The sequence below is a fragment of the Bos grunniens genome, chromosome 8, assembly GCF_055505025.1.
Source record: "Bos grunniens cultivar Pamir isolate PY7600 chromosome 8, Bosgru_T2T1.0, whole genome shotgun sequence".
Lineage (NCBI taxonomy): Eukaryota > Metazoa > Chordata > Mammalia > Artiodactyla > Bovidae > Bos > Bos grunniens.
The window spans coordinates 96,359,038-96,371,546 of NC_141172.1; positions in this window are offsets into that span (position 1 = coordinate 96,359,038).

A 12,509-nucleotide genomic window follows, 5' to 3' on the forward strand; every position below is an offset into this window, starting at 1 on the left:
TATGTGCATCTGTTGTAAATCATTTACAGATATGACTACACATATGAAATGTAGAAATTATATAGCATTGCTTTTTCAATACATGTGCATGAGAGCTATTTCAAACCATTGAATCTAAACCATTATGGAAAACAAAGGTGACTTTAAGGTGAGGTATGAGCTGGGATTTTAAAATGTTAACATTTCTGCATCAGATATTTATAACCAACTGGGGGAATTTTATGAAGGGAATATTTTCTGTCAAAAATGGGAATCAGGGACTTCCCTGGCAGTCTAGTGATAAAGACTCCAAGCTCCCAATGCAGGGGGCATGGGCGCATGGGTTTGATCCCTGACTGGGGAGCTAAGAACGCCCACAAACTGCACGGCGTGGCCAAAAAAAAAATGTGTGAATAAAAGTGGTGTATGAACCTTCAGAAGGAGAAAATGCCAGTGACTGAACATCATCTGGGGACCCTGAACCCATGAAAACGGTTATTTTCATCTAACTGCAAGTCACAACCATTGCCACAAACTATCTTGCTCTGCATCCCGCACCAGTAATTATCATCATTAACTTATTCTTTGAGCTACCCTGTTATAAATCAAAGGAAAAATTAATAGTCATGAAACCTAGAAGAGTAAATTAAAAACAGCACTGATTTCTAATCTCAAAGCTGTTGTACATGATCTGCCTTCATCAGTGTTAACGGCTTACATCCAGAGCCCACTATAAACTTGATTTTCACCCTTTTTTATCATCTTCACAAAGATTTTAGGAGACTTACAAGAGTGCATAAAACCCAATTACAGAAAACAGGTAAATCAAGACCCACGGGGAAATGACTGAATAGCAAAACCATAGTAGAGAATTGGCAAAAATGCACTCAATGAGACCATACATATGCTATGTACTTGGCTCTGAGCTTCCTGGGAGGCATGGCATAAAAGGTTAATTCAAAAGCAGTTTCAGTAACTTATTATTGAATGTTCAAGAAATATTCAACCTTTTCTAGGATTTCAGGTAAAAAAGTTTCTTGTATGTGTTTTCCTACAGGAGAGAAAGTGATATAATGGACTTGTTCATTGTAAAACATAGCTATTCCTTTTGTGAAAGTGAAAGTCGCATCCGACCCTTTGTGACCCCACAGACGGTATAGTCCACAGAATTCTCCAGGCCAGAATACTGTGTAGCCTTTCCCTTCTCCAGGGGATCTTCCCAACCCAAGGATCAAACCCAGGTCTCCCACATTGCAGGCAAATTCTTTACCAGCTGAGCCACAAGGGAAGCTCAAGAATACTGGAGTGGGTAGTCTATCCCTTCTCCAGGGGATCTTACTGACCCAGGAATCAAACCGGGGTCTATTGCATTGCAGGTGGATTCTTTACCAACTGAGCTATGAGGGAAGCCCATTCGTGGCCTCCATCAAATATTTAATGAACATTGTTTTTATTAAATTCATGTCTAATCCATACTCCCACTTGGTTTTATGTAGAGGGAACTGGAATACACTGAAAAATTAATCATGGTAGGGCCTGTAACAAGACAACTGCTTAGCTCCACAGAGTTAGTTAAGTTAGTTTTTAACACAAATTTCCAGTGAGGGTCAGTGGGAATGCCTTTCCATCTAGTGTCTCAGGAATTTCAAGCTCCTCCATCTGATGTTGCTACCATCTCAACCCATGAATCCTGGAGTCATTGCTGAGAGCTTGGAGGTGGTCTCCCCACTCAAATGCCTCACCCAGGAAGTAGCACACACTTCCAGTCTTGCTTCCTGGGCTAGCCCTGGTCATACAACCAACCCCACCTACCCAAAGGGGCTAGAAAGTGTGCAGTTTGTCTACCAACGTGCCCAGGAAAGACTCAAGCTGGCAACCTCTACAGTAATCAGGAACTTACGGAAGTGTTCCTTTGGAAACAGAAGGGAAGACAGATACCCTCTATTGAATAGGAAGCACAGAATGGGGACTTCCCTGGTTGTCCAGTGGCTAAGACTCCATGCTCCTAATGCAGGGGGCCCCTGGTCAAGGAACTAGATCCCACATGCTGCTAAAGTTTACATGCCATAACTAGGACCAAGGGTGGTCAAATATCTTTTTAAAAGAAGGAAAGCATGGGATGCTGGTCCAATCACCCATGCACTTCACCAGTATTTTTGAGCAAATGTTTGGTGCTAGCCACTGGGAAACAACAAACAAAACAGACGTGGCACTTATCTTCCAAGAGCTCACAGATGATGAGGACAGAGATGCAATGTGAGAGAATGCCTACCACTGAAGGTGTCAGGACTCGCAGGACTGTTAGGCTCCTGTTGGGAAGGCTTTGCCCCCACCTCTGTGGCTGCTGGCAACTTGAGGGGAAAGATAGCCTTGACTGAATACGTTGTCTATATTCAAAAGCACACAATTTGGTTTAGGGAGGCATATGAGGAATTGGTTACTCAGTTGGCTCAGACAGTAAAGAATCTGCCTGCAATGCAGCAGACCCAGGTTTGAACCCGGGAAAGATCCCCTGGAGACGGGAATGGCAACCCACTCCAGTATTCTTGCCTGGAGAACCATGGAGTGGAGCCTGGTGGGCTACAGTCCATGGGGTCGCAGAGTCAGACATGACTGAGTGACTAAGCACGCATACATTTGGTGAGTCTTCATCCCTAGGCATAACAAAGATTCCTACAGGATATGCTGTTTCTTTGTAACTATCCAAATTTCAGGGCCAAAGGGTCTGATGGGGACAATACTAGATGATAGGGACTATATAAGATCCTTCAAAGTGCTGTGCTTATCATTCCCTGGAAGTGTCAGTTTTTTCTCCAAACAGCCTGCCCAGCACATAGCCTTCCCTCTGCCTTCAGTATTGAACTTTTCTTTACTGGAAATGACCTATCCCTTTACGATTCAGCCTAAGTGTAACTTCTGATGTGAAGCTTTCCCTGAATTCCTTCAGGTCATGGACGGTCACCCTACTTATCACCTGTCCCCTGTCTTAATAAACATTTATTAGAGAGTCTTTGCCTTTCTTCCCCACCCCCAACTCTAACAAAAGTCTCAGAGACACATTGCTGTCAGATGCAGCTAGCCTTTTTAAATTCAAATATATTCCTGTTGATACCAAGTGTTAGCTCTCATCTGATTTGGCATCAATGTTACATTTTCCTTCAGAGCTTGAGATTGCTTTTTTAAATATCTAAGTAAAAATATGCGGCTTGGTAGATGAAAAACGTCTTTGTCTGAAACTCTAGGCTCTAGGGGAGAAAGCGTCAAGAGAACCAACCCCAGCCCTCCCGCTCCTTAAGAGCTCACTTTGGCCATCCTCCTCCTGTCTTGTCCAGAGCTGAATAGAAAATGGATGGGGAGGTCTGCTGGGTCTGAAGGTTAGACAGCCGTGCTGGCCAGCTGGGGAATGGGGGAGCAGAAGCCAGAAGAACTGGCAGTGGTCGTGGTGGCTGCAGTGGGGATGTGTGGCTGTGGCAAGCTGGGTAGATGACTGTGTTGAGATGCGTATGGGCGGAAGCAAGCAGGCAAGAGTGAGGATGCGAGCTCTCGAGGGAGGTTGGAGGGAAGACTTCTTTTTGGAGTTCGAGTGATTGGGATGTGTTCATTACACTTGAGTTATGGCAGCTGCAGGGGAACTGTGAAGCAAGCTCATGATGAGATCCAGGACACAGTAGAGGAAACGACTTTGCAAAGAGGAGGGGCTCTTTCTATCCATGGGAGGAGAAGGAAAAGGAAAGAGAATGTGCTATCTGCACATGCGGGTGGGAGGCGCAGGGGCCCCTGAGTTCAGAACCTAGAACCTAGGCTCGGAGGCGGAATACCGAAGCGGGGGGTGGGTGGTGCGTCCACAGGTTAGGATTTGGAGCTGTATTTGAGGACCAGATAGAAGAGAACTGAGACAGAAGGCTGAACGGGACTGGAAACGTTCTCTGTATGATAGGGAAAAAGCTTACTCGGTGGATCCAGGGTCCTTAGAGGATCCATAGACCTTCTACAAGAACTTCCCTGAATACCTACCTTGCCGGCCCCCAAGTTGTTGCTGTTTACTCGCTCAGTCACGTCCAGCTCTTTGCTACCTCATGGACTGTAGCCCACCAGGCTCCTCTGTCCATGGGATTCTTAAGGCAAGAATAACGAAGTGGGTTGCCATTCCCTTCTCCAGGGGATCTCCCTGACCTGGGGATCGAACCTGCATCTCCTGCATTGTCAGGCGGATTCTTTACTACTGAGCCACTAGGGAGGCCCCCTGCCCCCAACACACACACACACACACACACCCCCCTAAAGAAAGGAAAAGAAGAGAGAGAGAGAGAGAGTCAGCTCTTGGAATCAGAAGGGACACTTCCTTTCTCCGCCCACTTAATTATCTGGCTTTTTGAATTAGGGGTGGAAAGCAAACTTGCCTCGTTTCTATTCACAGTTTCCCTCTTGAGTTTGCTCCCATTAATGAAGCAGCTTAGTTTGGTTTAGCTAACTGCATGCATGACTTCCAAAAACCACATCACAATGCAGGAGGAATGCAGCCTCTAGCTACGCTACAGCGGCTTCACCACATTGTTTAAAGAGCGGAGCAGAGGCCGCGCCAGTGCCTCTGAAATCCATTTAAGACGTGTGAAAACATGAGATCGAAATGCTGACCTCTCCTTGAAGCTGAAAGAACCTATTCCAGGGGGCTGTTTGGAACACTGCAGCTGCAGGCCTGGGCCCATCCGAGACTCTGCAGGCCTCCAGCTCTCAGGGGCCTGTGTAGCCAGGAAGCCCTACCTCTGTGTTCTCTGCCTCCTGCAGGGCATCAGCCTGAAGGCTGCGGGGCACCTTGGAAGGGGAGATGCTGCTTAAGGGATGGTTGCAGAGGCCAGAAGAGGAGAGGGGTCATCAAAGAGCAAAGAGAAGAGGGAAACCTAATCCAACCACTTGGGTCCAGGTCTGTGCCATCCGCTGCCTTTTCAGAGGCAGGTCAGGGAGGGGACTGTACCCAGACGGGCTTTTGGAGCTAATCCAGATGCCAAAATGTTTGAGGCATCCTGGGGCAGGAGGTTGGCCATAGAACTTGGAACTTGATTAACATGACTGAATTTTTATTCTGTGACATGAAAATGCACAGAATTCTGTCATGGAAAATAGTGGATAAATAGAGCACAGCTGGTTAAGAGTGGAGTCTCCTCTTCTCACCCCCATCCCCACTTCTTAGGCTGTCTACTGGTCCTCAAGCCCACCTGCCAATTTTGCCAGCAGGTCGAGTGTCGTCTCTGTTTCACATACAAGGATATCAAGACCTCTACTGGGTTGGCCAAAAAATTCATTGAGGTTTCTCCATAAGATGGTACAGAAAAAAAACAGAATGAACTTTTTGGCTAAGCCGTGTTACCCTGAGTCCCCGGCTGATTTTTGCTCCATTGATTCTACTGTATTATGCTAATCATCATAAAGGCCACAACCTGAAGAGAACTTTTTCCATGTAATTGTCATCACATCGCCAAGTCCTCCTACTTGATGTCCCAGGCTTAACTCTTAAGCTTTGTCAAGACCTGAACCTAGGCCCTCTAATGCCTGACCCCCCTTCACCCCCAGGGTCCCTTGTTCACTACTGTGTGAAGCCTACTGAACAAGTTTACTCCAGAAGACCCAACCTCAAGGATGAGCCCCTGATCAATCCCAATGCAGAACGGTTCACTGAGGAAAGCAGTTTCATACAAGAAGGGGTAAGAAAGACCAGTATGCCATAGTCAGCATGCAGACAGTTGTTGAGTCTGGAGTTCTACCCTCTCACATTTCTGCCCCAAAGACCGAATTGATCACCTTGACCTGAGCACTCCAGTCAGGAAAGAGATTACGAATCAATATATACACTGATTCCAAGAATGGATTCCTGGTGCTCAATGTCCAAGCTGCCTTATGGAAAGGAAGGGGATTACTAATAGCCAAAGGGCCCCCTGTAAGACACCAGGTGAAAATTCTAGAACTCTTAGAAGTGGTTCAGCTTCCAAAGGAGGTTGCAGTGATTCACTGCAGGGGTCACCAAAGGGGCCACACATCCCTTACAAGAGGTAAAACCCTGGTCAACAAGGCTGATGAGGCAACAGCCCAAGAACAGCCAGGCTGGGACGTCCCTTGGGACTTGGCCCAGTGGCTAAGACTCCATGCTCCCAATGCAGGGGGCCCAGGTTGGATACTTGGTCAGGAAACTAGATCCCACATGGCTGCAACTAAGAGTTCACATGCTGCAGTTAAAGACTCCATATGCCACAATGAAAGAAAAAAAAGAATGCTATATACTGCAAATAAGACCCAGAGCTGCCAAATAAATAAATATATATATATATATATAAAGCAAGCTTTACAAGCTGCAGCTCTCAGACTCAACAGCCCACCCTCCCCAGTGATGCCATCTTACACCCTGAAGAACTCAAGCGGCCTAACCATGGGGATGGAAGAGGCCTCTCCGGGTGGCTGATAAAAGATAACAAGCTTCTCAGTCCCCAGGCCAAGTAACGGAAAACGATTCAGCACTTCCCCGTATCCTCCCACTTAGGGCAGGACTCTCCCTACTCAAACTAGTTTACTCAGGCGTTCTGTGTAAGGGATTGTTCCAAACTTTAAAAAGTCACCAGGGCTTGCGAGCTTTGTTCCTACAGTGACTCAGGAAGCCACCCCATTCCTCCACCCCTAACTCAGCCCACACAAGACTGGGGAACCCATCCAGGGGAAGACTGGCAGATGGGCTTGACACAAGCACCCCCATGTAGCAGAGGGAGATGCCCCCTGGCAACACCTACTAAACGGACATGAGTTTGAGCAAACTCTGGGCAATAGTGAAGGACGGGGAAGCCTGGTGTGCAGCAGTCCATGGGGTCACAAGGCTCAGACACGACTTAGCAACTGAACAGCAACAAATTTATAGCCAGCTTTACAGGGTGAAGAGAAGCTTTCCTTACTGGGAATGAAAAGGCAATAGAAGCATCCAAATTTCTGCTTAAAGAGAGAATTCTTTTTTTAATTAATTTATTTTAATGGAAGACTAATACAATACTGTGGTGGTTTTTGCCACACATTGACCTGAATCAGCCATGGGTGTACATGTGTCCCCCATCCTGAACCCCCTCCCACCTCCCTCCCCATCCCATCCCTCTGGGTTGTCCCAGTGCCCCAGCTGTGAGTGCCCTGTTTCATGGGACTGGTCATCTATTTCACATATGGTAATATACATGTTTCAATGTTATTCTCTCAAAGCATCCCACCCTCACCTTCTCCCATAGAGTCCAAAAGTCTGTTCTTTATATCTGTGTCTCTTTTGCTATCTCGCATATAGGGTCCTCATTACCATCTTTCTAAATTCCATACATATGTGTTAATATACTGTATTGATATTTTTCTTTCTGACTTACTTCACTCTGTATAATAGGCTCCAGTTTCATCCACCTCATTAGAACTGATTCAAATGCATTCTTTTTAATAGCTGAGTAATATTCCATCGTGTGTATGAACCACAACTTTCTTATCCATTTGTCTGCCGATGGACATCTAGGTTGCTTCCATGCCCTAGCTATTGTAAACAGTGCTGCAATGAACATTAGGGTACATATGTCTCTTTCAATTCTGATTTCCTCAGTGTGTATGCCCAGCAGTGGGATTGCTGGGTCATATGGCAGTTCTATTTCCAGTTTTTTAAGGAATTTCCACACTGTTCTGCCATGAAATTAAAAGATGCTTACTCCTTGGAAGAAAAGTTATGACCAACCTAGACAGTATATTAAAAAGCAGAGACATTACTTTGCCAACGAAGGTCTGTCTAGTCAAGGATATGGTTTTGGCCGGTAGTCATGGATGTGAGAGTTGGACTATAAAGAGAGCTGAGCACCAAAGAATTGATGCTTTTGAACTGTGGTGTTGGATAAGACTCTTGAGAGTTCCTTGGACTGCAAGGAGATCCAACCAGTCCATCCTAAAGGAAATCAGTCCTGAATATTCATTGGAAGGACTGATGTTGAAGCTGAAACTCCAATACTTTGGCCACCTGATGTGAAGAGTTGACTCATTGGAAAACACCCTGATGCTGGGAAAGATTGAAGGCGGGAGGAGAAGGGGATGACAGAGGATGAGATGGTTGGATGGCATCACTAACTCAATGGGCATGAGTCCAAGTAAACTCCGGGAGTTGGTGATGGACAGGGAGGCCTGGTGTGCTGCAGTCCATGGGGTCACAGAGAGTCAGACACAACTGAGTGACTGAACTGAACTGACACTGTTCTCCGTAGTAGCTGTACTAGTTTGCATTCCCACCAACAGTGTAAGAGGATTCCCTTTTCTTCACACCCTCTCTAGCATTTATTGTTTGTAGGCTTTTTGAAAGCAGCCATTCTGACCAGCTTGAGATCATTGTGGTTTTTATTTGCATTTCTCTGATAATGGCTGATGTTGAACATTTAAACAGATAATTCTGAGATATGGATTACCAAATAACTTACAGGGTGATAATGGACCTTCCCTCACAGCCAAGCTCACCCAAGAGCTTTCCCCAGCTCTGGGTATTAACTACTGCCTCCACTCTTCCTGGAGGGCCCAGTCCCCAGGCATGTTAAAAGAAGCAAATCATGTTCAGAAAAGAAGACTTGCTAGGTTGTGCCCAGAGACTTCAGAAAGCTGGGTCTCCCTCCTTCCTCTAGCCCTTCTAAGGACCAGGATGACCCTAAAGGGGATTTTAAACTAAGCCCATCTTAAATGATTACAGGAGGTTTTTCTTGACTTCAGATCTCTGATAAGAAAACCCATAAAGTGGTCTCCCACATTGCTGCTGCTGCTGCTAAGTTGCTTCAGTCATGTCCGACTCTGTGCGACCCCATAGACAGCAGCCCACCAGGCTCCCCCGTCCCTGGGATTCTCCAGGCAAGAACACTGGAGTGGGTTGCCAATTCCTTCTCCAATGCATGAAAGTGAAAAGTGAAAGTGAAGTCGCTCAGTTGTTTCCAACTCTTAGCCTGAGCCAATTTCAAAGGGCCCTCAAAGAATACGGAAACAAAGCACTGCCCACCCCCACGAAAAAAAAGGTCGAGGTCTCCATCCAGTCAGGGATCTTTGTCCTACTAAAAGCTTTGAAGAACACATCCCCTGAGGACCAGCTACAACCAAAATGGAAAGGACATATCGAGTGTTACCAAGTATCCAACTGCTGTTCATCTGTAGGGAATTACTAGTTGAGTGAGTGTGTGTGCATGCACAAAGTCACTTCAATTGTGCCTGAATCTTTGCAACCCCATGGACTGTAGCCCACCAGGTCCTCTGTCCATGGGATTCTCCAGGCAAGAATACTGGAATGGATTGCCATGCCTTCCTCCAGGGGATCTTCCCAACCCAGGGATCAAACTTGCATCTCCTATCTCCTGCATTGCAGTCAGATTCTTTACCCACTGAGCCAGCTGGGAAGCCCATCTGTCTAGACTAAAACCTGTATAAGTCCCAACAAGAACAAGAAGAGACCTATGGAAGTGGGAGCCCTGGGATACCTGTTCAGGGCCATAGATAAGTGACTTCATGTGACTATGATGGGTTGGCCTAGGCACCCTTGTGTTTCTGACTATCATGCTTTTATTCTGCCACTTTTCAGAACCCCTCCTCCTGGTAAACATCTTTGTTCTGGCTGGGTCTAAGAGAAAAAATACAGTAATATGATATCCAAAGTCATGATCCTTCTAGTTGGACTTCCAACAATCGTTGTAGCTCAAGGAGAATGGGAAAATAATGCTTCAGTAAACATAACTAAAATAGTCATCTGGGGAGAAAAACTAGTTACTTGTTGGGTCTGCCACAAAAACCCTGGCTTACAACAATCATTACAGGTACAAATAGGTACACACAGAACCTCCTCCTCACCATACAATCATGAGGTACAACACCCCTGTTAGGCCCAATGTCTTGCCTAAATTTAATTCTTTTTAAAATGTGACTTATACCTTTTCTATTCATAAAGGCTAATTTTGTCATAGGGATTCCCTGGTGGTTCACAGTAAAGAGTCTGCCTGCAATGCAGGAGACCTGAGTTCTATCCCTGGGTTGGGAAGATCCCCTGGAGAAAGAAATGGCAACCCACTCCAGTATTCTGGCCCGGAAAATCCCAAGAATGGACCAGACTGGTGGGCCACAGTCCAGATGACTTTTGTCATCCAGAAAATCAGTCATGCTTCCAATGCCACTGTAGCTCTAATGTTCTCTTGGCTACTGTGAGCCTCTTTGGAATAATCCCCTGGCCACCTGATGGTAATATCACCATAGTACTTTGGAACCTGGCATTCCCATCATTACCTCCATTCTGTATGTTTAGAATGAAATCCAGGTAGAGGGTGCCTACAGGACAGGGATGGAATGCACTAAAAACTGGGCGAAAAATTGCTGGGCCCTATGGAAACGGAGGATGAGATGGTTGGATAGCATCATGTCCAACTCAATGGACATGAGTTTGAGCAAACTCCAAGAGATGATGGACAGGGAAGCCTGGCGTGCTTCAGTCTATGGGGTCGCAGAGAGTTGGACACAACTTAGCAACTGAACAGCAATATGAAAAGGCGGGTAAAAACCCTCTGAATTCACCATTTCATCTAAGCTGAGGGCATGGAATACTCCTGGACTTAAACTATTTTGCATATATTAATGAGCTCCTGTTCCTGCATTGCATTCTTAATTTGTTCCTTTCATGCGTCTGGACCGTTGCTTCCTTGTTAAATTCTTCTGTTCCCAGATCTCTTACTGCATCCTCAGAATGTGTCTGGATATGTGGCACTGCCTAGAACAACGGTCCAAAGACGAGTGCACCCCAGGGTCATATGGCCCCTATATAAATGCTTATCCTTCTGTGGATAATGTGTGGCCAGAGAGAGCCTGTCCATTAGAACATGTGGTACCATTCATGTTCACAGTATATAATAATGCTCAGGACCATCCCAGGAAGGCCGTCGGATTAGTGGCAGGAATAGGACTGGCAGGGGGCGTGGCAGCTCCATGCGGAGGCTTAGCCTATCACGGGGTAACCCTGGAAAATCTAACCAATACTTTAGAGAGCCCAGCCCTGACCACTGGAAATACCCTAGACAGACCTTCCACTTCTTTAACCTCACTGGCCAGTGTGATCACAGGCAATAGGTTGGCCTTGGATTACTTGCTGACCTAGCAAAGTGGTATTTGTGCAGTCATAAACAAAAACTGATATAGTATACCTGTGTGAATAACTTGGGCCAAACTGAGAGGGACATCAAAAAGATTTATGGGTAGATGGCTACACCCTACAACCAGGGTTCAGACCCTAATGCCATCTGGTCCTCCATTAAGGGCGCCTCCCTGGCCTTACTTGGCTCCTGTCCTCCTCGGCCTAGACGTGGTCACGCTCCTCCTCCTCTTAGGAGTTAGACACGGCCTCAACTTCTCGGTAAAGCTGATGACCTCCGGGTGACAACAGTTCCGTGTCAATATGACAGCTGCATAAGGGTTCTAGCCTATACCACCCTGCACTCAAAACAAGGAGCTGTCCTGCCCCTGGCACCCCTAGACTGGGCAGCCAGGGATTTTTACCCCCTGATAGGCAGTGTCCACTGGAGAAGGCGATGGCACCCCACTCCAGTACTCTTGCCTGGAAAATCCCATGGATGGAGGAGCCTGGTGGGCTCCAGTCCATGGGGTCGCTAAGAGTTGGACACGACTGAGGGACTTCACTTTCACTTTTCACTTTCATGCATTGGAGAAGGAAATGGCAACCCACTCCAGTGTTCTTGCCTGGAGAATCCCTGAGACGGGGAAGCTTGGTGGGCTGCCATCTATGAGGTCACACAGAGTCGGACATGACTGAAGCGACTTAGCAGCAGCAGGCAGTGTCTACACCCCTGCCTAGCCCTGAAGCAGCTACAGAAGATTAACCCATTGTCCCTCTGCTTCTCATGAGAGCATAGGAGTGAAATCTCTGAGGAAGCATGAAACAGGAGGAAAGGGACAAAATACAGCTGCAAGATCAGTGAAGAAGGGACACAGCTGTTGGGCTGTGATAAAAACTGGCTGGAACTGGCTGAAACCAAGGTGGTTTTGAGGACAGTCTAGTCATTGACCTTTAGCTCATTATGCCTTGATTATAATACACCATTTTACTCCCCCTTAGGCCATAGCAGTTCTGAGGTGGACCATAAAAGACCAGTGGGCAGTGGCCCAATTCCTGGGAAATCCCCACCCTTCTCCTAGATAGAAAGAATATTCCTCCCACTTGTTAGTGTATGAAATTACTCAGCCCATCAAAACCAACAACTCCATGTCCTGGGGCCACTCTCACTTTCTGAGCCCGTCTGCATTCTGCCTATGAAACGTGTCTCTCTCTAAATAGACTTGCTTTCCCTTTCCTTTGTCTGCTCTTGAATTCTTTCCTGCATGAAGCCAAGGACCTCATCTGGCACCCAGTCCTAAGGACTCTGTGGGTCCCAGGACATGACATTCCCTTCCCTACAACCACCATATACTTGGTATAAGGATTAAATATACAAAGCACTTAGCACAGTGCCTCTCCA